Here is a 21,678-nt window from a genome sequence, read left to right on the forward strand (position 1 = left end):
CTTTCAATGCATGCAAACAGCCAAGATAGCACCCTAGTTAAAAAGTACCAACACAGTATCATTGTAAGCAATATTGGGCAAAATATCAATTAATAAAATCACCTTATCTGTGGTTAAAAACATTGCTGCCAGTGCCCTCTATATGAGCTACATGGCACCGCTAAAATTCAAAAATTCCTAGCTGCTTAGCTTATATTGTTGGAGTCAAAGGCAACCTTCAATAACTTGGCTGACACCAGTATAGGCACAGCTTTTATCACATAAGTGCCAGTTTACTTTCTAAAGCAACTTCACATCAGAATCTCCGGATACCAAAACCAACTAACAAACCACTAATGTTGCTACAGCAGAATTGCTTGGCTTAAAAGAACAAAACAACAAAACCCACAACACACACTTACTTCATAATGTTACCAAACACAATACAAATGTCAGTGTACGTGATACTCCCTGAATTACACCAAAAAAAGTGAGATAACACCACACTTTAATATGTTTCTGTCAGTGCAGTGTTAGTGCTAGAAATGATTATAGTGTTAGCAATGAAAGATACAAAATTGCAATACAGAAAAGGGACTTGTTATTATTCAATAAAACGCACATAACTGTGAACACAGCTAAAACAGCATTAGGAGAACATGCTGCACCTGTTGAAGGTAAAATTAGCAATTTACTAAGAAGGGGAAAAGAAAAACAGTATTTAGGAATAAGTCAACTACAACACATGCATATTTTATTTATTTATTTTGTCTTGTTTGACTTTCCAACAAAACTAACAAATTATTAAACCCCAAGCAAGAACCATCCTATGACTATCCATCTCCCCATGTCACGCAGACATGTAAGAAGGGCCCTATTGCATCAGACCTGGAAGTAACCACCAAAGTATTCATCCCAGCTCCTGAGAGTCAGGGAAACCTTCACTACAAAGTCCAGTGAAAAAAAGGTTCAGCTCATGCTTTTCCTAATACCATTTTTTGTGCTCCATTGCTGAAACACACGCTTTCTTGTTAGACTTAACAAATGTTACATGGATCAGAAGCATAAAATATCAAATCAGATAGCATAAATATAAGCCTAACTAAAGCAGTATCAGCACAGACCTCAACAGAGGGTGCATTGTTCAGTTTCCTTTTTTGCAAATATGGATGTTCCTATGATCTGCGAGTGACAATGTGCACTGCTAAAGAGGAAGTTTGAAATTCATAATTGGCCTCTGGCTTTTCTACACCACACTCACTCTCCTACAGCAGCCAGCTTGAAAAACAGACAAACATTGAATGATTCTCAATTAGCTTACCTAACCAGAAAAAACACTAAAAAACCAAAGATGTGAGGAAGCAAAGTGAACCACAAAGACAGTCTCGAGATAACAGAAAATATCTATTCACAATTAAAACGTACCACTGGAATTACACTCTATGTGAGGAGTACAGGATTTGGAACACACAGTTCACAAAGTACAGCCCTTTAGTTCTTTCTAAGACTATTTTAACAAGGTTAGATGATCAGGAAAATGGACATAGGTCTGTCCATTAGCTATTATGAGGCTAGTAAAATATGCACTTGGTTAGATACAGGAGAAAAAAGGAGAAAAAAACAATACATACAAATTTTGTCAAAGACTTATGTGGTTTAAATTAGTTCTCTTCTGTCAGATTCAGTATTGACATAAATACAAAAAGACCCAAAACCAAGGGATTAGTCTACAAAATGAGTTATAAACTAGGATAGTGGCACACTAGCATTTAAGTGTGAGGAAGAATGCAATGTTCCTCTCTTGTCATTTGTGCTTTGTTAAGTAGATTGGACTTTTTTATAATCACACTTACTCGCACTTCCCGTAACTAAATCTGACACAGTACATAATGTTGTTCCTCAGCAGAATAAAAATTCTGATTTTCTTTGCAAGTTGGACCAATTCAGCAGAATCAAATTCATAACATTAATAAATCACCAAAACCCAAGATAGCATCTCAAAACAGTGCAATATATAACCCTTAAATATGTCTTACAAACACATTAATCATGAACAGATTGAATAGCCCAACAGTAAAAGAATTCTTCATCTGCATTCATCCAAGTTCCTTTCAATGGGTCACAAAATATTCTTATATCAATATTCCACAGTACTTCTATGATGTTTTGCCAAAGCTGTTCAGCAGACCCCAGTCGTCAAAGTAATTTTTCAGACACTTAGATGCAAGCAAAACATCTCTCAATGCCTGACATACATCTTGGGTTCCCCATTTTGCCACCACAACTACTGTAAAGGATTCCCATGGTACTGCTGAATTTTCAAAGAATGAGCTGAAAATCAGATCTGTGCTTACATTAGCACAGCTTGTCTAGGAGTGGATTTCCACACCAAAGTAGGTGATTACAGCATTCACATTTTTAATGTTTAGGTTAGTTTTATCTCAAACTCTATCAATCTGGCCCTATACACCAAACCTCCTTCTTAAGAGCACATTCTGTAGTGCACATCCCAGTTTTGCTTAGTCTGAAATAATCCAGTTAAGGAATGCATGCTCTGTTGGACCATTCTCTGATGTGATCCAAGAACAAATTAAAATAACTAGGGCAGTCACCTTAAAATCACCTTTCTGACCTGAACATACTAATGTGGGCATGGTTCCAGTCCCAGTACTTCACTCAGTGTTCAATTTCTACCTCAACCATGGAAGAACAATCCAGCAGATAGAAATTTCAGCAATGGGCAATCTAGCACCCCATCACCACAAATCAGATAGAACAGAGCTTCTAACAGGAGAAAATTGTCAGTGGTTCTTTGTAACCTGACCAAACAAATCTTCCCCAAATGCCTTCCCTTCTCTCCACTTGATCATACTCTTAGACCTAGACTGAAACCACTTCCCCAATGACCCAGTTCTCACTCAGCCCACATCTGAAATGCTCTTTCTGAGCAACCTCCCTATGACTTTGCTCCTTTTCTCCTTAAACTAGCTGTGAGTAAACATTTTGAGTAATCTGTCATGCAGGCAATCCACATCCTCATCTAACTCTCATTCTTTCAAAACAAGATTGAGGCTCCAGCGGTCCTGCACACAGAGCCATGGAGTGCAGCAATGATGCCAGAAAAACAGATGAAGAAGAGAAAGAGTCAGTCTGTGGAAAGGAAAAAGTTCTCAAGCTATCTGAATTTAAAAAAAAAAAAAAAAACTTCTTGCAAGTTCAACAGACAGGGAATGAAATACACTTCAGTGGGGAGATCATAAGAAAGAAGACACTCAAAAACAATCTTATAATATACAAGGGGAGAAGGATTACAGAGAATAAAATTGCCAGAAACACAATAAAAATGGATCTTAGAAAGTACTACATTCAGTGCAGAAATATAAGAAAAAGTGAGAATATATATATTATATGACAGATGCAGATAATTAATATGGCTACTTTTTAATAAAAAAAAAATCTAAAATCTTATGCTACCCTTGGACATGTTCTCACTAACATGCCACAAAATCTTATATTTCATGCTAAATAAAAGCATACTTCTCTTTCAAAGCTTGCTTTTCACTGCAAAGCTCAAGCTAGGGGTGGAATGAAGACAAGCTACTGCTCAGTATTGGTAAATACACCATTTAATTGACCTAACTAATGCAAGCCAAGTATTAGTGCAGTTTCTGAAGAAAAGCATAAACATAAGTGAAATGTAAAAATAAAATTAACTTACACCTTATTTTACTTTTATTCATGTATGTTTTCATATTTGTGGTGCTTGAAAAATTAGGCTATTATTGTAAATGCTACATCTAACAAAATTGTTTAAAGAATGAGTAAAGAAAACTATTTCATTTTATCTGGCTCAGTCCATTTCTCTTAGCTGAACCTAACCTAACACCAACTTTTCACCTAGTGAAAAAATGGTCCAGTGTTTGCTGGAGATCCAGTCTGGGATCTTGCTTTCAATAGGTATTTCTGAAAGCAGGCAGTAGTAATAAGAAACTACTTTGCAGCACTGTCTTTTACTTTCAGCAAGAACTGTAATAGTAAAAACAGGAAAAGGCTTAAACTAGCCCAACTTAATAAGCAAGACAAGAAAATGCAATAATAGTTTTCACAGCTGAAGATCTGTGCAAAGGTTCTAAGTCAGCTCTGTCAAATGAAAGCACTGTAAGATGATCATGAAACTGAAGCACTCACTGCTAAGCTTAAAAGGCAAAGAGAAGTAAATCTTTTTTTTTCCTCTCCAATTAAAAAAAAAATCATCACAAAATACAAATTAAAAATCCTTCTTTTTCAGAATAAGCATACAAAAACTGAAGTACTTTTGCTGCAGCATGGAAAAAATGTAAGGTTAAAAATTTAGGCCAGTGAGGACATATCAATCTCCTGTTGATTGAAGAGCATTAAGTTACAGAATCCCACATATTTACAGCAATATTATGGAAACTACATTACATTATTTGATGTCCTGCCTAGTAACACAGTCAGTCCAGATAATGTTTCTTGATAACACATAACACACCCTAGTCTCAAAGACAGGATGATTGTTGCTGTCTTGCTCTATATCCATTCCTTCCTCCCTCTTTTGTAACCTTAATACTTTCAGTAGCCAAAGATATTTTCATAACCTTTTTTGACCTAATCCCTAAGACAATTAAAAATATTTAAGGGCATTTCCCTACTGTCAAAAAGAGAATTATTCCATTTCAAGCATCTGTCAAATCTAAGCAATCTCCTGTACAATATTTTATTTCTGTGTAAGAAGTTCATCTGAAACTTTCAGTAACACCTAAAGCACATAAACTGCTTTTTTCTCACTACTCTTTAAAACAAAAAATCTTGCCTTGTTTCTCTTATAAAACTTCCCCTTACAAGTACAACAGGTAGGAAGAAAAGAGTTAAAGCTGAACTACAATGTGCCAAATTGTAATCATCTTCAAGACTGCAGACAACTCTAAAAGAATCTCCAGATCAATGTAACAAAATTTGCTATTCTGTAATCTGTGGAATCTCCCTTAGGTCTGAAGTAAACCAGTGTCCTAAACAAAGTGCCTGTGGTCTTGACACAATCACTGGGACAAGTCTCAAACAAAGCCCGTTACCAGAAATGTAGGACTCTTTCTACAGTCCCTATTCTTTAGAAATCAATGTCACTTCAACTACACCTGGAACAAAGATATTACATGTAAAATTTTATTAGCAGTAGAAACTAGATTAGTAGATAAAACATAATCCTTCAACCATGAGTTTGATGTATTCCTCCCCCACCTGCTTCCTGTCCTCAAGTGTGTCACATGACAAAATGCAGGGATAATCACTGCTTACACACACAGTCTGTATTTTATAATTTAAAAAATCCTCTTTTGAGTGAGTAGGAAAAAACACCATAATTCTGATGTTGAGTCAAGAATTATTCAGCTATTCTTGGATCTCCTAAGCGATAATGATCAGCTTGATTCTCCAAATCGTCAAGGGATACTCTTAAAGGTCTTCATACAATGATAAATAAGCATACAACTGAGCCAAAAGTGGTGAAAGACTCAACCTTTATTGTATTTAGCTTCACCTTAAATGTCTTCTTAATCTCTAATCCCTATCTAAACAAAAAGGCCGTGAAAGTCTGCAGGTGACCTCCTCCAACATCACCATCAGTCCTTCTCAATGCAAAGGCTGCCAAACTACTGCAGTAAGCTTAACATGCCATGCTCTGAAACACTTCCAGTATACAAATCTGAGCCTGTGCAGGTTTCAAGTGCATTGAAGCAAACTATCTTCCATTATTCTAAGCTAGATCTCTGCTTATAAAACCTTTGTTTTCTAAAATCCTGTAACATTCTATTCTTTCCTGAAAGATGACTGTTTTCACTCAGCCCAGCCAAATATTTGTCCATATATGGACAACCCTGAAGACATCAAATGGCTCTTTTCCCAGTCTATTATCAAGCCAGGAAATTAGACTGCCTGAGGTACTCAGCCTTACTTACTCAGTTCAGAGCCCAGAGGAAACATTCTGGAGTTCGTTAATCATCCATTTTCACACGAAGGTGAACGGATGCTTTTCCTTTACAGCTTTAGCAGCAATCGCCACCATCAATTACATGGAAGATTAAAGTCCTCACACAGCCACGGGAGATAACGGAGCGCTAACGATGACAGCAAAAGCTACAGGGCAGACAGCCCTGTTCCTGAGGGCTTGGTGAAGGGAAGAAGAAAAGTAATAGGAAAATTTATAATTAAAAAAAATATAATACATCAATAATTTCTGCAACACTGAAAAAGCGGAAAAAAGGAAAAAAAGCAAAATTCCTGTGTTTTTAATAAAGTCTCAGCTATCTTCTTCCATTGATTATGATTATGTTTAAATGCAGTTCTACATAAACCTACAGCCTGAAGAACACTATGGATATGAAACACTTTACTCTCTGATACTCAGAGGCCTGTAAAGTTCATTTACCTCTCCATGCACAACTTGCAGTTGAAGTCACTAGTAAGGAAAAAACCCATACATGGGAGGAATCTATAGCCTGAACAGATCTGAAAAATAAATTCAAGGTCCAAAGATAAGAACTTTCTACATGAAATTTTATCCTCCTTTCACACTGGAAACCCTGCAAAGAAACCCCTCTCACGGAGTCAAGTCAGCTACCTAGAAACTTAGAGGCAAGCCAGTCTTTGCCTTTTTAAGCTGCAACAAAGGAAATTATTGAGGCAATATTAAAACCCAAGTGCACCATAAAAGGCATCTACCAGAAAACTATCTGCTATTTGCAATGAGGAACGTGCCTTATTTAAATAATAACAAATCACCACACTCCCTATGTCCTATTAAGAGATAAAAAATGTATCAAAATAAATATGAGTAAAATTTGGTATTTCAGCTTCTCAGAAGCTGGCATATTTCTTTCAGAAACTTGAGTGGTGGGACTCTATTTTCTCAATGGAAAAATATGAACTGATGTGTCATAATCTATTTATGTTTTGTTGGTATTTTTTAAATCTTCTGCCAGAAAATTCCTTATTGCCCCTTCCACTTCTTGGCATCCCAATTGTCTTTTCAGCTATGTTTATTTTCTGATTGGCAAGGAAACTACAAAATTCTATCTTGGGGTTTTTTTTTAATATGCTTTCTTGTTCTCTTCCGTTTTCCTCCTACGAAGACATCCTGCACACGTTAATCTTTCGAAGTATGTTTCACAATGGAACCGTGCAGCTCTTTGTGCTGCCAGCATTAGTCAAGGCAAGAAATAGCTAAAAGATGGCCACTTAAAGCAGTCACAGAATTGTAACTGCTGGATATCCATTCCTAATACTTCTCAAAAAGATTACGGGTATCTATGAAACTACTAGTCTCATTCATTTTACAGCTGTTCTCCCTTGAGAAAGCTGTCAACATGGAAGCAGGTGTTTGGTTTTTCTGAGGAAAGTATCTTCTGAAATGAAGTTGTGATTGGATAATAAACAAACCCCCCAAAAACCCTCTTTCCTGATGGTACTGCATCAGGCGGTGGTAGGAATCGATTAACAATGACAAGTTTTGGAAGGAGGAAAGACCATCGGAAGCACTATCACCCTTTCAACAAGTAGCCCGGTAGCCCTAATAGGGGAGGCATCAGGAGTGCCACCCCTGTATTTTAGGAAGATATGAACAGATTAGTTTATGTTGTTAAAAATACTTAGTGCTACAAGCACTTGGTAGTACTCTATTTCCTTCCCTAGCTGCCCACTTTCTACATGTATAATACATAGGAATTTTACTAATGTATTGTACCTCTGTCAAGAAGAATATATTCACCATAAATCTAAATTTAAACCATGCAAAACTTAAAATCATCAAGGGAAGAGAGCAGGTAACTAAGTAAAAGTGCAACAATTCTACAGTTTGCTGTTTAAAAACAGCATCTAAAAGCATTATTTCCCTTCCTCCTTTTGTCTACTAAATGAGATGAAGCGTTAATTCATCCCTCCAGCACAGTAGTCCACTTCAAAAAGCTATACCCACTGAAAAACAACCGCTGTCTACATTCAATTATGTGAATACCAAAAGAAAAGCTGTAGAATGGAAAACTAGTTCACATATATAGTTTGGACTGCAGCCTCTCCCCCATTACCAACAGCCTCACCACAGCCTCAGAAACAGCAACTACCATTTATTTTCATAAAGCCTCCTGCTTTTCAAATATGTCACAAGCCCATCTGTTGAGTCAAAGAAAGGGATGTCTCTAAAACTTAAAAAAACAAGTCCAGAAAATTAAGCTGAATTCAAGCCAAAGGTAGGCAAGTGAATGAAGTATTTCTGTGAGCTCAGATAAAAGGGTAAAGGGACTTTAAATATGCTGTAAGCTAGATAATAATCTCCTGAAACAGAAACTTCTTGCTCTCCACTTTCAGTGGAGAATAACTTTGTTAAATATAACAAACTAAAACATAATTGGATGTCAAATATTCTTGTTCAGGCAGTTCCACTGTGCTCTTCAAAACCTGGAATTAAGTTAATTGAATTAATTATTCTTATCCAAATCATTATTCCAGCAGCTTTTAAGTGTGTTTGTTATGGAGCTTTGATGGTCTGCTTCCACAAGTGTCCCAAAAAAAAAAAAAACTGTGTTGACAGATTTTCAGCTCTGAACATTGCACAACTGGCTGGAGGACAAAGCAGGGAGTTGCCTGTCTGCAGCATCCGATCAGGAGAACCATCTCCTTGCTCTAAAATTCCAGCTGCTACAGGCCTAACATTATCCTCACCAATTCACTTTTAATTCTTGTCACAAACACGGTGAGAATGAAAAGTCTGCTTCAAGTCCAAAATGCAAGTTACAATTCAGAAATAAACCTTCAGTGTATTTCACAGCTGGTGTCCCTTAGTACAATAGCTTAGTACAATACCTTAGTACAAATTTAATGTTCTGTTTTCTTTAAAAGTTCCACAAAAATATTACAATCCTTTCATAAGTAAAACACAAGCTGCCATCTCCACTCCCATCTTCAGACCAGCAGAGAAAAAAAACTATTTTTTATTATGGGGGAGATAGTGAAAGAAAGTTGCTTTTCATTTTCTGTCAGACATACAAATAAGGGGAAATCAGCAGCAAAGCTGTGTAGAAATTTCATTAGAAAAGTACATCATGGCTTGCAATTCCCTCCTTCCCCTTGATTTCTATTTTTTTATACACAAAATGCAGGCCATGCCCTTGAGCTTCTGCCAATGTATGATTTTACAGAAAGGCCATGTGAATAACTGAGTGGTTCAATATGAAGTAAACGATGAAAGCAACAAAATAAGAAGATGTTAGTTGTTTCAAATGAGTTTGCTCATTATTAGGAACTGAGAGCACTAACATTTTAAAAAGAAAAACTTCGATGAGTTGAACATACCTTACTCATTAGTTCAGATCATCAGAGAGCATCCTTCCAAGTTAATTTCCCTGACACCTGAAGCTAAACCAATTTTTATTTTATTCACAAATGAGTTTAGAGACACATCACTTAAAATAATAAAGGTCTATTTGGAAAAAAAAAATTAAAAAAAAAAATCTAAGTGCAGTTTTCAATTGTGGATCCAGCTCTTGTTTAGAGTTTTATTGCTGTTTGAGTTGCAAATTCATCTTTGGCCTGGCAAAAGGAACAGCCACAAAGCAACCATAAACAGAGTATCTTCCAGCTGTTAGAAAAACATACTTTGCTTTGCTTTACAAAATCATTTTATCCTACTGTTCTTAAACCATATGCAGAAATTTTCTTCAGTGATATTTATGCAGTTAAGCAAATAAACAACCACTGAGTCTTCTATGCTACAGTATACAGAAATTAAAACTATCTACCTGCCATTGCCTTCCTGTCAAAGCAAACATAAGGTTCAGCCCATGCCTTTCAAGCTTCCTTGAGATCATGGGTTAGAATTGGGAATTACACATAATACAACTCCATAACACAATTACTATTATTTTTAATAATACAGAGCCATCAGAATATTATTATGACCAAGAAAGAAGGGAACTTTTGCAAGTAGTCAGTTTTGCTTCCACATCTGCATGCATAAGCAACAGTTAAGAGTGACTAAAAAGTTCTAAAGAACTTTTCACAAGAGGATCACAACATTCCATAGTCTGGCTGAAGTCTAAAAAAATCTTGTTTCTACACAGGAGGGACTTTTTTGCTGTATTTTTTTTTTTAATTGGTTGTATGCTTTCTGAACTCCTATACGACCATTGCCTCAAATACAGCAAAAATCGCTAAAGTTACTAAACATCAAACTTCTCCTGTAATCCTCTCCCCACCAAAACTAAGGCCATATAAGAATAAATAAGGGAATGCTTTTTTCTTTGGAGCATTTTTTAAGATTTTTCTGGTTACAAATATGATATACATAGTTATTCACTCTACAAGTTACCACTAAGGTAAATCTCTGTATGCTGTTTTCTAGCTGTGATCCAATAAAAACATTTGGGCACCCCAAGCATTCCAACCAACCACCTGTACTTCATGGAGCTCCTGTTCTTCCATATATTGCCATAGCTTTTTCTGAAGTCAAGCAGAGGAATCCATGTCAAAAAACAGCAAGACCAGTCATTGTGTTCCACAGGTCAAAACACAATATTCAATAGTAGACACTGAATACTCTCTCGTGATGAAATGTAATGTGTTTCCACTTCAGATTAAATCAGATTTTAGGCAAAATAGAACAAATAACATATCAGACAGAAAAGTGATTTGGCTTAAGCATATACAGTTGCAGCCAACAGGAACAAAGTGATACTGTTTCAACTTAATGCATTTTAGTTTCCACGACAGACACAGAAGAACACATCTTCATCAGAAAATATATTCCTGACAGGAGAAATACACAATAGATAGATCTTGACAGGAGTAAAATGCATTAGCTAAATATTAGTCTGTTTGAAGAATTTATCAAGTCCATCCAGCCCCTCTCGCCAGATCAATTATTTTGATCTCCTGTTTTAGCACAGTCTGCAGAGAAAAAAGCCAGAAGTTTTGTGGAAATCCGATTTAGTTACATCACATTTCAAAATATTTTGTAAAAATACTCTTCATGAATAAAAGCTTTCAATACTTCTTTGAGGGTCCAATGTCAGGAAATCAGATTCATAAAGCACGAGCAATCCATTACAACACAAAGATCAAGTTATGGGAGTAAATATGATAAATAAATAGTGGTGGTTCTTCTCCAGCTGGGCTTAAAACCATGACACATGGCAACAGAAATCAATGACAAATCTCACATTAAATGAAACAGAGCTGAGATTTTTGTCCTGTTTCCAGGAAACACAAATGCATTACATCAGTTGAGATGCACTTCCCATCACGATGACTCGATTGCAGAGTCTCTTGGTAAACGACACTTGAGAAGGAAAAAGCTACTGAAAACATCATTGACCTCTCCTGCAGAAGTTATGTATCTCTGTCTTGTGCATAAAGCACTAAAAACCTTAGGACTACAAAGAAATTAGGCTCATCATTAATAGAACCTCAATGCTATACAGAAAAGATTCAATAAGAAAAATCCAACAGATGCTTAAAAAGTCAAAAGCAGCAAAACATGCAATTGCCTTTCTGGATTGTCAGCCTCAAAATTTGCCCAGACGAATAGATTTTGTCCTAGTGATTAACTGTAATCAAATTTGCCCGTACCATGCATGTGTCAGATGAGTTCATAAAAACCAGCAGCTGGCAAGACCCCAGCAGCATGAGCAAATGTCCACAGAAACTCTGCCCATCTTATGAGATAGCAGACATTCCAGGCAGCACAAAAGAAGGAGAAAAGAAAAAGCATCAGGAATATCCAGACTTCAGATGTAATAACTACTGAATTGATTGGGGTTTAGGGATTATTTGTCTTTGTCTTACTAAATTTCAACTGAACAAGTGCAGACTTGAGCAGATTCATGGTGTTTCAGCAGAAAAACCAAGCAAGCAAAGTTGCTAAAATATTAAGACATACAAAATAGGAGAGCAGCAGTTTGGGTGGTACCCAAGTTATACACTGCTCTAAATAAAGAAAGCATTATGTCAGTAAGATGACAATATTTGTATTACAGCATTTTACCAAAAAATTCATAAATAAGTTTTGGGGTTTTTTTCAGAACAAGATTATTTCCAAACAAATCTGAGATAGACTGTTAAAAATTAACTAAATAAATCCCAAGCTTTACTTCAAAAGTTTCACTGAACTGCATGTCAGGTGAGCAGTCGATAAAACTGAAGGACTAAACATTCACAGGCAGATTTTGATGGCCAAACAATATAAAAGGCACCAGTAAGTAAAGTAAGCATTTAACCTCCAGCAATACAGGACAGGAAGTGACTGCTTCTGCATGTAAATGACAAACTGCACACTGAGTAGCAGCATGGGAAAGTATCAGAAACCATCATTTAGACTGATGTGATATTACTTCACAGTCACTGTACAATTTTAAAGGTACTTATCTATTCCCCCTTATTTACACCCTTTACTGATACTCCTCCCAAAACCCAATAATTATCCTGAAGTTCAAGAGCTCTTATATAGCTTCAGAAAGATTTCCCTAATGATGCAAAGATGCAGGTTTGAGTTATGAAAACATCTACAGAAAACATTACATTACCGACTGAAGTTCACCCTCAGTAGGCTTAATCTTTCACTTTTTAAGCAACAGCACTGACTGTAGCACACTGAGCTGTGGCCAGACCATACCAGTAAATATATAGGAGGAAGAAAGTATATTCTGAAATTCAGAGCAAATTCATCACAAAAGTTGAAGTAAAACTGCCTCAAATTCTGATGCTCGAGATCAATAAGTGGGAAGTGCTCAGCAAACTATGAATTGCAAATACAGTCGAGAAGCAACTAAATAATATATTCTAGTTTGTCGTCTCTTTAACATGTTTTGTCTTCCTATTAATATTTTTCTCTCACAGTCTTTTTGGTGATGGTGAGGTAATTTTGTCATCTTTATTGTTTTTACGATTTCTCACTATATATTATATATAATGCTATCTGCTAAAACACTAATTCTTTACTTACATAAAATGTAACTTAGAAAAGTGACAGTACAGAAATAGATCTAATCAAAACTAATGATTACCTCACACTTCATGTTTTCAATGCAAGCACATTTAAAGTGATTTCACTGTTGCCCTTGAAGAGAATCATGTTTTTCATCCAAAGCTCCCAGATCCCCAGCATCTGGGAGCTGTTTACAGAAAAAAAACAGACACAAACACAAATTAAGTCACAGAAAGCTATAGCAACATTCTGCTTGGATCATTAAAACAATGTGGTCTGACAGAGGGATCCCTAGATTAGAAGCCATTGTGGCTCTGCCATTTTTTCTATTGTAGCCACTCATCTACTTTGGTAAGGTTACCCAGCTGCTTGGAAAGATGATAGTGCTGCTCATTGCAACTTCCTGGTTTTGCAAACTTCCAGGTTTGTTGTGAGAACCAGTCTGTGTTCATTCAGTGCTTGGGGCAGGGGCTGGGTAAGGGTGGTGGATATAATTATTTCAGTTTATCTCCAACCATTAACTGACTAAGAAAACTAATTAATATTCTTGTACTTCTACCTAATCCCTTTCCTTTTCCATTCTTCAGTAATATGCAAGTGACATGAGTTTATTACTGCCCACAGCACAAAAAAGGATATAAAGATATTAGAGAGCATCCAAAGGAGAGTAAAAAAGATGGTGAAGGGCCTTGAGGGGAAGCTGCATGATGAACAGCTGAGGTCGCTTGGTCTGCTCAGCCTCAAGAAGAGAAGGCTGAGGGGAGACCTCATTACAGATACAGCTTCCTCATGAGGGGAAGGGGAGGGGCAGACACTGATCTCTGCTCTGTGGTGGCCAGTGACAGGACCTGAGGGAATGGCCTGAAGTTGTGTCAGGGGAGGTTTAGGCTGGATGTTAGGAAAAGGTTTGTCACCCAGAGGGTGGTTGGGCACTGGAAGAGCTCCCCAGGGAAATGGTCTCAGCACGACCTGACAGAGCTCAAGAAGTGTTTGGACAATCTTCTCAAGCACATAGACAGTGCTCTCAGGCTCGTTATGTGATTCTTGGGGTTGTTCTGTGCAGGGTCAGGAGTCAGACTCAATGGTCTTGCAGGTCCTTTGCAACTCAGGATATTCTAAGAATTTATTTAAAAAAAAAAATTCATTCCCACAACACCACCAGTAGAAATGCCCAAAAGAAAGCTAGCGATTCCATCTCTGTAAAATGTGTTCCATTTTACAGAGATTTGGGGGTTGCTACCAAAAAAAAAAAAAAAAAAGATACCAAGTAACATTTCTTATCAACATCATGTATATTCTGTGCTGGGGAAAGTACTCTGCTAAAGAAACAAAAGTCATGTAAGGAAAAAAAATGAACACCAAACCAAAAAAAAACCACCTGAGCTTATAAGCAGAAGCCTTCATAAAAACAACTTCCAAGATGGCAAAGTTTACATTAAATAGATCATGCTGTATCCTCATCTTCCATGTTAAATAACATATTATAAACATACACTTCCAACCCATAAACGTGCCTGCAAAAGGGGAGGAGTACTCATGTATAGGAAAGAGCAGCCTTAAGAAGGAAGAATTGGGCCATTTTTTGAAAGAGGAGGGTTAGCTTATGTGAACTTCAAGTGACCATGAAACTAGAGCCTAAGTGTACCAAGCCCAGCCAAGTAGATCTAAGAGGAGCTGCTGATTAAAGGGGTTATCCTGTCATCAGCTTCCAGCAACAGGCTGCCGTGTCACCAGGCTTCCCATCAGCACCAGTGACCTTTTGACTCACGAATTCAACTTCCTGAACTTATTCAGGAAGTGAACTATTAGAAAACTTATTCTATACCAGAGAGAGTCAACAAGCTAACATATCTCAGCCCTCTGAAACAGCCAGACATGTTCCAGAATTAACAGACAGAAAGGGGAATGAAGCCAGACAGGGTAACACTTTGTGCCCTCATTGCTCCTAACAGCTCCTCATGGCCTTTGGCAATCTGCTTCTAGAGATCACCAGCACACAGGTAGGACTCAAGGTCACCTCTGCAGTTCTCCATCCATCACAGCAGCCTACAGCTCAGTAAGTGAGCAGACCTTCACCTCTGCATGTAGCACAGGTTAAGAAGCCAAACAATGTGCTTGAGCCTTTTTCCTGCTACCTCTACTGAGCTGTTAGTGACTTCAAGCAAAGAAGCCCAGGTTAGGTATCTCAGTTGCCACTAGCAGACCTGCCAGAGCTCATCTCTGACATCTAAAACATACCAAAAATCATGAGTTAAGCTAATATTAAAGTATTTTTAGAGGATTTAAAATCAGTTTGTCAACTGAAGTTTAATTTCCAAAGTGAAGTGCAGAACAGAACTATATTTAAACAAACGTAAACAATTTCTGTTCTGGCAAAAGAATTCAAAAATTCCAATATTGCTCAATATAACTGTGCAATTGTTTTCATGTTCTCTTTTCAATTTTGATATATATAGCAAATTTCAACTTCCTTACCATTTCTCCCTTCAGCTCCATAAACAGCAAAAGAATTGTGAAACAAGAGAAACAAAAACCTCCTTTTCAGAAGTGCTTGGGAAGAAGTGTTTCTTGGCACAGCAGAATGGCTAGTTGCTTTGATTCAAACACAAGTTGTTAAAACAAGATGTTGCAAAGTGCTAAGAGAGTAGTTCAACATAATTTTTAAAGAAGTACAGACAGCTGAATGAGGAAAAACAAACAAAAAATTAGCCTTGCTGTCAAATTAGAAGGTAACACCTGAAACATCATCTTTTAAAAAAGAACCAGGGCTTGTCATGGACAAGTACGAGGTCACCATCATCAAAGCAGCCAACCACAGGGATGTTAGCTATACTCACAACATATCCACAGCCAGAGCCACCCAAGGCCATTCCTGTTATGAGACACAGAAGGGCATGTGCTCTACGTGTAGCCAGCACTACACTTTAATAAACTGTTGGAAAAAAATAAAAACCAGGAACAAGGTGGATCAGTTATTAAACTACAATTAAAGCATTAAAAAAAAAAAAAAAAAAAAAGAAAAACAAAGAAAGGAAATAAAAACCACATGGGGTAGAACAGTAAAATTTTCAGAGCGACCATAAAAAACAATGGTAAAGGACATTCTTAGCTGGCATAAACAAAAGATTGTCAAATAGCAGCTGGTTATTCATGAAGATAATATTAAGCTCCAAAAAGTAAAGAAATAAATTAAAATATTATCTGTCAGCACATTTATAAAGTATATAAGATTCACCATGCACACTTCCATTGTTACTAAGGAGGAAAAAGTTAATAATTAAGCAGAAAGAAAGCATTTGTGATGTGACATTAAAAAAAAATAACATTAGCACTTGAAAAACAGTAATCTTTTACTTCAGTCAAATCTTATACTTCATTGAAGAAATTCCCTTGAAATTTGATAATTGGCTGGGAGATATTTACATATCAAGCCTTTCATCTACCCCAAAAGAAACCTCTTAAAGTTTATAAATAGCTTTCCCTATAAGGATGAACATTTTCTTCTGCTGTAATTGCATTCCTTTGAGCAATAAAAACGTTAAACTCCTCTTACCATTCCAGTCTTCTCCCTATTCTATTCCTGATTTTTGTCCCTTCAACACTGCTGTCATAGATGGACAAGCCTCCACCATTTTTCATTAACTTAAGATACAAAATATCACCACACACACTTCATTCATCCTTGTCAACTGACCAGCTTTGTGTCTTCTTGTTCTCCTGTGAACACTCATTTACACATTTTAGTCACAACTTCCAAAGATCCTTTCAAAGCAGCAAGTCCAGGAAACAAAGACAGAAAATGCAAATGATTGTGCTGACTCAGGCAGCAAGCAATGTCCTCCAATATGGTCCCTTATTCACTGCATGCATCTTTCATTCAGGACTTTGTAGAACCTGTGCATCATTCCCTAGGAGAACTTGGTGTGAAAAAACAAGTTCTGCCTATTGCCACAAAGAGTTTAGATTGTTTGGTTCCTCTACTGCTCTGTAGAACTATGATCCTAAACAAGTAATTAAAACAACCCAGAGCCTGATCTTTAACTACAAAGTACAGAGGCATGATACAGCTTCTGTCTGCAAAGCTAAAATTTTATCCTTTCATAAGGTTAAGATCGAAGTATAATTCCCAGCACTTTTTGGGAACAGTCCGCATTTGCTTACTCCCAACACACATGCAATTAGGCATCAGTCTAAATTGGATCAAGGAACTCGCTAAAAATTAAGCAGAATAGACAGGACTAAAGCTTGAGCCCACATCCTCTGTTCTTAGTTCAAAATGCATGAGCATTGCATATAGCTCCAACAAAAGTCCAAAAAAGGTCTGAAAGAAACATGCAATCTACAAGCACATTCCTACCCACAAAAAGTCTATGAAAGTTCCTGCAACATGCCAAATGATCCTGTTCTCTCTACCATCACAAGAGCTAAGCCAGAAATTGTACTGTTCTATAAACACTGGAGACTGCAGGTCAGCCATTCTCTCTGATGTCTCAAAGCACTTCTCATAATGACACCTCTAATCCCAAGACCTTCTTGCATTCATGACCTTCAGCTAAAGGACACAAAACTACATTAAACACTTAAGATCCATGAAAAAAACAGTTTCCAAGAGCAGTTGTCTCAGGAGTCTGTACTGGTGAAAACGGAAGTCTGAAGAAACAGGAATATTGGGACACATCCACACAAAAGCAATTTTTCTCTCAAGAATAAGACACGGAAGCCTGGCACAACGAAACCTGAGCATATTAGCTAAGGCAGTGCCTGTTTTGAGAACAGATGAGTTCAGTTTCCTGTTACATCAAACAGTAACTTTCATCAGTCCTATGTGTGCTCAAAAAAAAAGGCAAGAAGAAAAAATACTGACATCACACTTAGGGCTGGGCAGACAGTGGCAGATTAGGAAATACAATGAGTCACCGCAAACACAGAACACATCATGAGCATTTTAAAACTACCATGCAAAATTTCTTCTCACCAACAAAAAATGTTTAAGTGAACCATACCAGAATAAGAATAATAGCGCCATAGCACCTTCACACAACAGAAGTAGTTGGGGAAAATGAAAACACTGTAAAAAGGACAGTATAAAACACCAGACTGCTGCAGAAAGAAACAAAACAGCACAATTCAGCAATCAAGAAGGAAACATCAGCTAAAATAAGCTTATGGGTGGACAAGGGGAAAGTAATATAAAACTGAAATTACAATATAACTGAAAGACATGCATGCAAAGAAAGGACAGCTGACAGAGCTATGTTCCAAAAAAGAATTCACTCTAGAGAAGCTGCCAAGGTATCTGTATATGCATGAAAGAAAACCAAAATATAAACACAAAAAGCCCAGTGTAAGCAAAAGAATGAGTTATCATAAACTCAACCACTATATGTTGGTGAAAAAAATAATTTTTTGTGTGAAATACTGAGACACTAACTTTTTTTCTTTATTAAGACTAATTCAAAGACCTTTAGAAGAAAGGGAAGTAGCTTTACCCAGTTTGGAAGCCAATAACATAAGAATACAATAGAGATATAAAAACTAGGCAGTGAAGAAGACTACAAAAGAATAAAAAGGATGCACATTTAGCCACCATAATTCAGGTTAAACATCTTATTCTCTGAACCACAATGTTACAGAAATGCTACTAAAACATACATGACAATGAAAGTGTCTTCTTTCCTGCCAGTGTGAAAATTTCCCCACAGGGTGAAGCAGAGCAGGAAGTATTACTAAGGTAAGCATAGCAGTGCTTGTCAACAGCTACAAATACCTGTTATTTTGTGTATGTATAGGTCAGAAGAATTAGAGATGTGAGGTTTCTGTACAAAGCAATTAGAACTTCAGATGCAAAAGTTTTCTTTTCTTTAGGAAGTATTTGTGGCTTGACATTAGGGGATTTCTTTTTGATGCAAGTGGAAGGAGAAAGGAAGAAAGAATGCTGAAATTATTATCAGCTGAATAAACTTTGTTAAGAGAAATACAGCTCTAGTGCATGGGAGTTGGCTGATAATGCAGAAACAAGAAATCAGATCAGTAAGTGCTAATGAAAACATAAAAAGTTATCGGATGGAAGCTGGATTAACTGGTCTCAGATGCTGACAATCTCTCCTTTGGGTCTCAAACCAAAGAAGGTGAGATAACTACTGCTGCTTATACATTGAGGGTTTTTTTTTTATTATTATTATCATTAGATATCAATAAAATTACTATGGATTTTCTGATGGAAGTGAATAATATTCAAAAGTCTTCTCTTTCAGTATTCTTGAGCCAGAACTACTTAGGAAGTCTTCAAGTGATACACTGACCACAGCTGTAGTCCTCTTGAGCCACAAGATTTGGCATCTCTTAATGATGAGACATTTTATTGTTAAAAATCTCACTCAGACTAAAACTTGCTGTTAATGTGTTTTCCAAAAGAATACAAAATTTGTAAAACCAATATTTTTTGTTCTTAATGACACCTGTGACAAGATGCTTAGGAGCTGGAATTAAGAAAGCTTCCTGTGGTAACAAACCACTGTGAAAAACTATATTAAAAGAATTTTGAAACAAAGGAACCCTAAGTATGTAAATGGCGTATTTTTTAACTAATTCATATTCTTGCCAAGTTTGGTTTTTTAAGACATAAGTAGCATACTTGAATGCTGAAAGAAAGCATTCTTAAAGTGCACTAAACTAAAGATTAATGCATGACTTTCCTGTAAAAATTTAGAACTTGTTAATCACATTGTCCTTCTCTCCTGCAAAAGCAAACACATCATGAGCATTGTGGAAAGTCCATCTGTCAGCAAAGCCATGGTGGTGAGTCTATTACCTGCCTTTTGAACAGCCTCATTTGAGTGTGCAACATACCATTACATTGTCTGGCATAGCAGGAGCCAAAGTCTTCAATAAACACCATCCAGGCTGGTTCCTCCCACACTAATTATGACAGCTTGACAAGAAGTGATGAAGAAACCACAGAAATCTGACACTTTCTCACAAGCTTTTAAAAGGGGACAAAGATGGCAAGGGAAGCCCACCTGCCAGGATGAAAATCTTGTGTCCTCACCTTGAAACAAATTAGGAAACAAAAACCACGCATCATTAAACAGCAGAGCTCAAAGCTGAGACTTGATTCCACAGAGTTGCCAAGCTCAACTGCATGGACTTGTCACATGCCCAGGCTGAGGCTGAGCTGCGGGAGCCTCCAGAAGCGGAGTAGCAGCGCTCCCGGAGCTGCCAGTCAGTAGGTGGCACTCTTCAAACTGCGACCGGGGGAAGCCAAGCACCAGCACAAGACAGGACACACTCCCGAGCAGCCTGAACTTTAGCAAAAATACCAACAGGAAATACCGAACTGGTTTAGCCATAACTGATGCCCATGGGAAATGCAATGGCTTCATTTCCATTATATATATAGCAACCCTTGTGTATCATCGCTGAGGTTTCTAGAAATTGCATTATTTGGGTGCTATCGATATTTTGGATGAACACTATTCTACACTACTATAACAAAATCAGAACCTTTAGAAATTATCCCTTATATCTGCAGAACACTTTGAGTGTAACATTGTAGATAATTATGGAGAAGAAAGTCAAACCCATGACTGAATTTTATCTTTTTTCATTTAACAAAAGATAGCATAACTATTTAAGTTTTATCACAGCTGCTCTTCAAAGCTGGACAATAAATTCATTACGACAAATGAAACAGATAAACAAATTATTTGGAACAATATATGAATTGTTCTTTCTCTGAAATTTACTAGTGAAGATGGTACCAACACACCCAAAGATTCAACTGTTTTTAGGACAGGAGTTAAAATCAATACAAGGTGTAACAAAAATGGAAACAGTGTTCCATTAAAAAAAAAGTGTCAGACTTCCCATTCCTGCAAATTGTGTTTCTTCATTTAACAGTAATACTTAAAGAAAAAAAAATTTAAATCAATATACTTTACTACTTATTTAATAAAACAGTAAAAGAAAAAGCACACTTAGTAACAAGGTTCAAGTACAGCTACTTGTAGTTGAAACAGCCAGCAGAGGGAGTATAAAAACAATTTGAAAACCCTCAAACAGCCTTTTTTCTTTATATATATATTTTACTTATGATTTAGCTCTCTTTTAGAATACAATAATAGTGCCAACAGTTCTAACATAGAAATATTATAAAACAAAAATCAAATGTTCAAATATTAAACAATTACTTGAAACTCAAATACTTTTTAAAGTAGCATTAAAAAAATGAGCTGATAGTAAACCAAATCTGAAATACAATTTTAAACACAAGCAAGGTTAACATCAATCAACAAGGTGCATAAGCCGTAAGTTAAAAATCCACTCACTCAGACTGTCATTCTTAACTTTCTGAATCTAAAACAAAGTCCACAATTCCATAATATTAAGAGAATGTTGGTTATAATCTATTTGTATTAGAAAACAGCACAGAATCTTAAAACTGAACAGAAGTTACTGTTGTACTGATCTGTAAAATGGATGACATAAGCGCAAGACAGCCCTAGATCATTAGTGCAAGTAAGAACTCATATGACTGCTTCAAAATCAAGCCACTAAGTCACATACATGTTGAATAGAAACATATCTTTACGCTTCAGGTTGTACACTTCACTTTACACCATGTCCAGCTGATGAGGGTGGCTTAAACATGAGCAAAAAGGAAAAGGACACAAATGGGGTGAATGAAACTACCAGCCTTGTATTAGAAT

General features: G+C 36.7%; 1 protein-coding gene across 8 annotated transcripts in view; it reads right to left on the reverse strand.

Moving 5' to 3' along the window:
- The window catches only part of PDE10A (phosphodiesterase 10A), a 351,678-nt gene that overhangs the window by 147,044 nt on the left and 182,956 nt on the right, over positions 1 to 21,678 (reverse strand). The gene's annotated exons all lie outside the window — the stretch shown is intronic.

This window comes from Lonchura striata, chromosome 3, assembly GCF_046129695.1.
Source record: "Lonchura striata isolate bLonStr1 chromosome 3, bLonStr1.mat, whole genome shotgun sequence".
In the NCBI taxonomy this organism is placed as follows: Eukaryota; Metazoa; Chordata; class Aves; order Passeriformes; family Estrildidae; genus Lonchura; species Lonchura striata.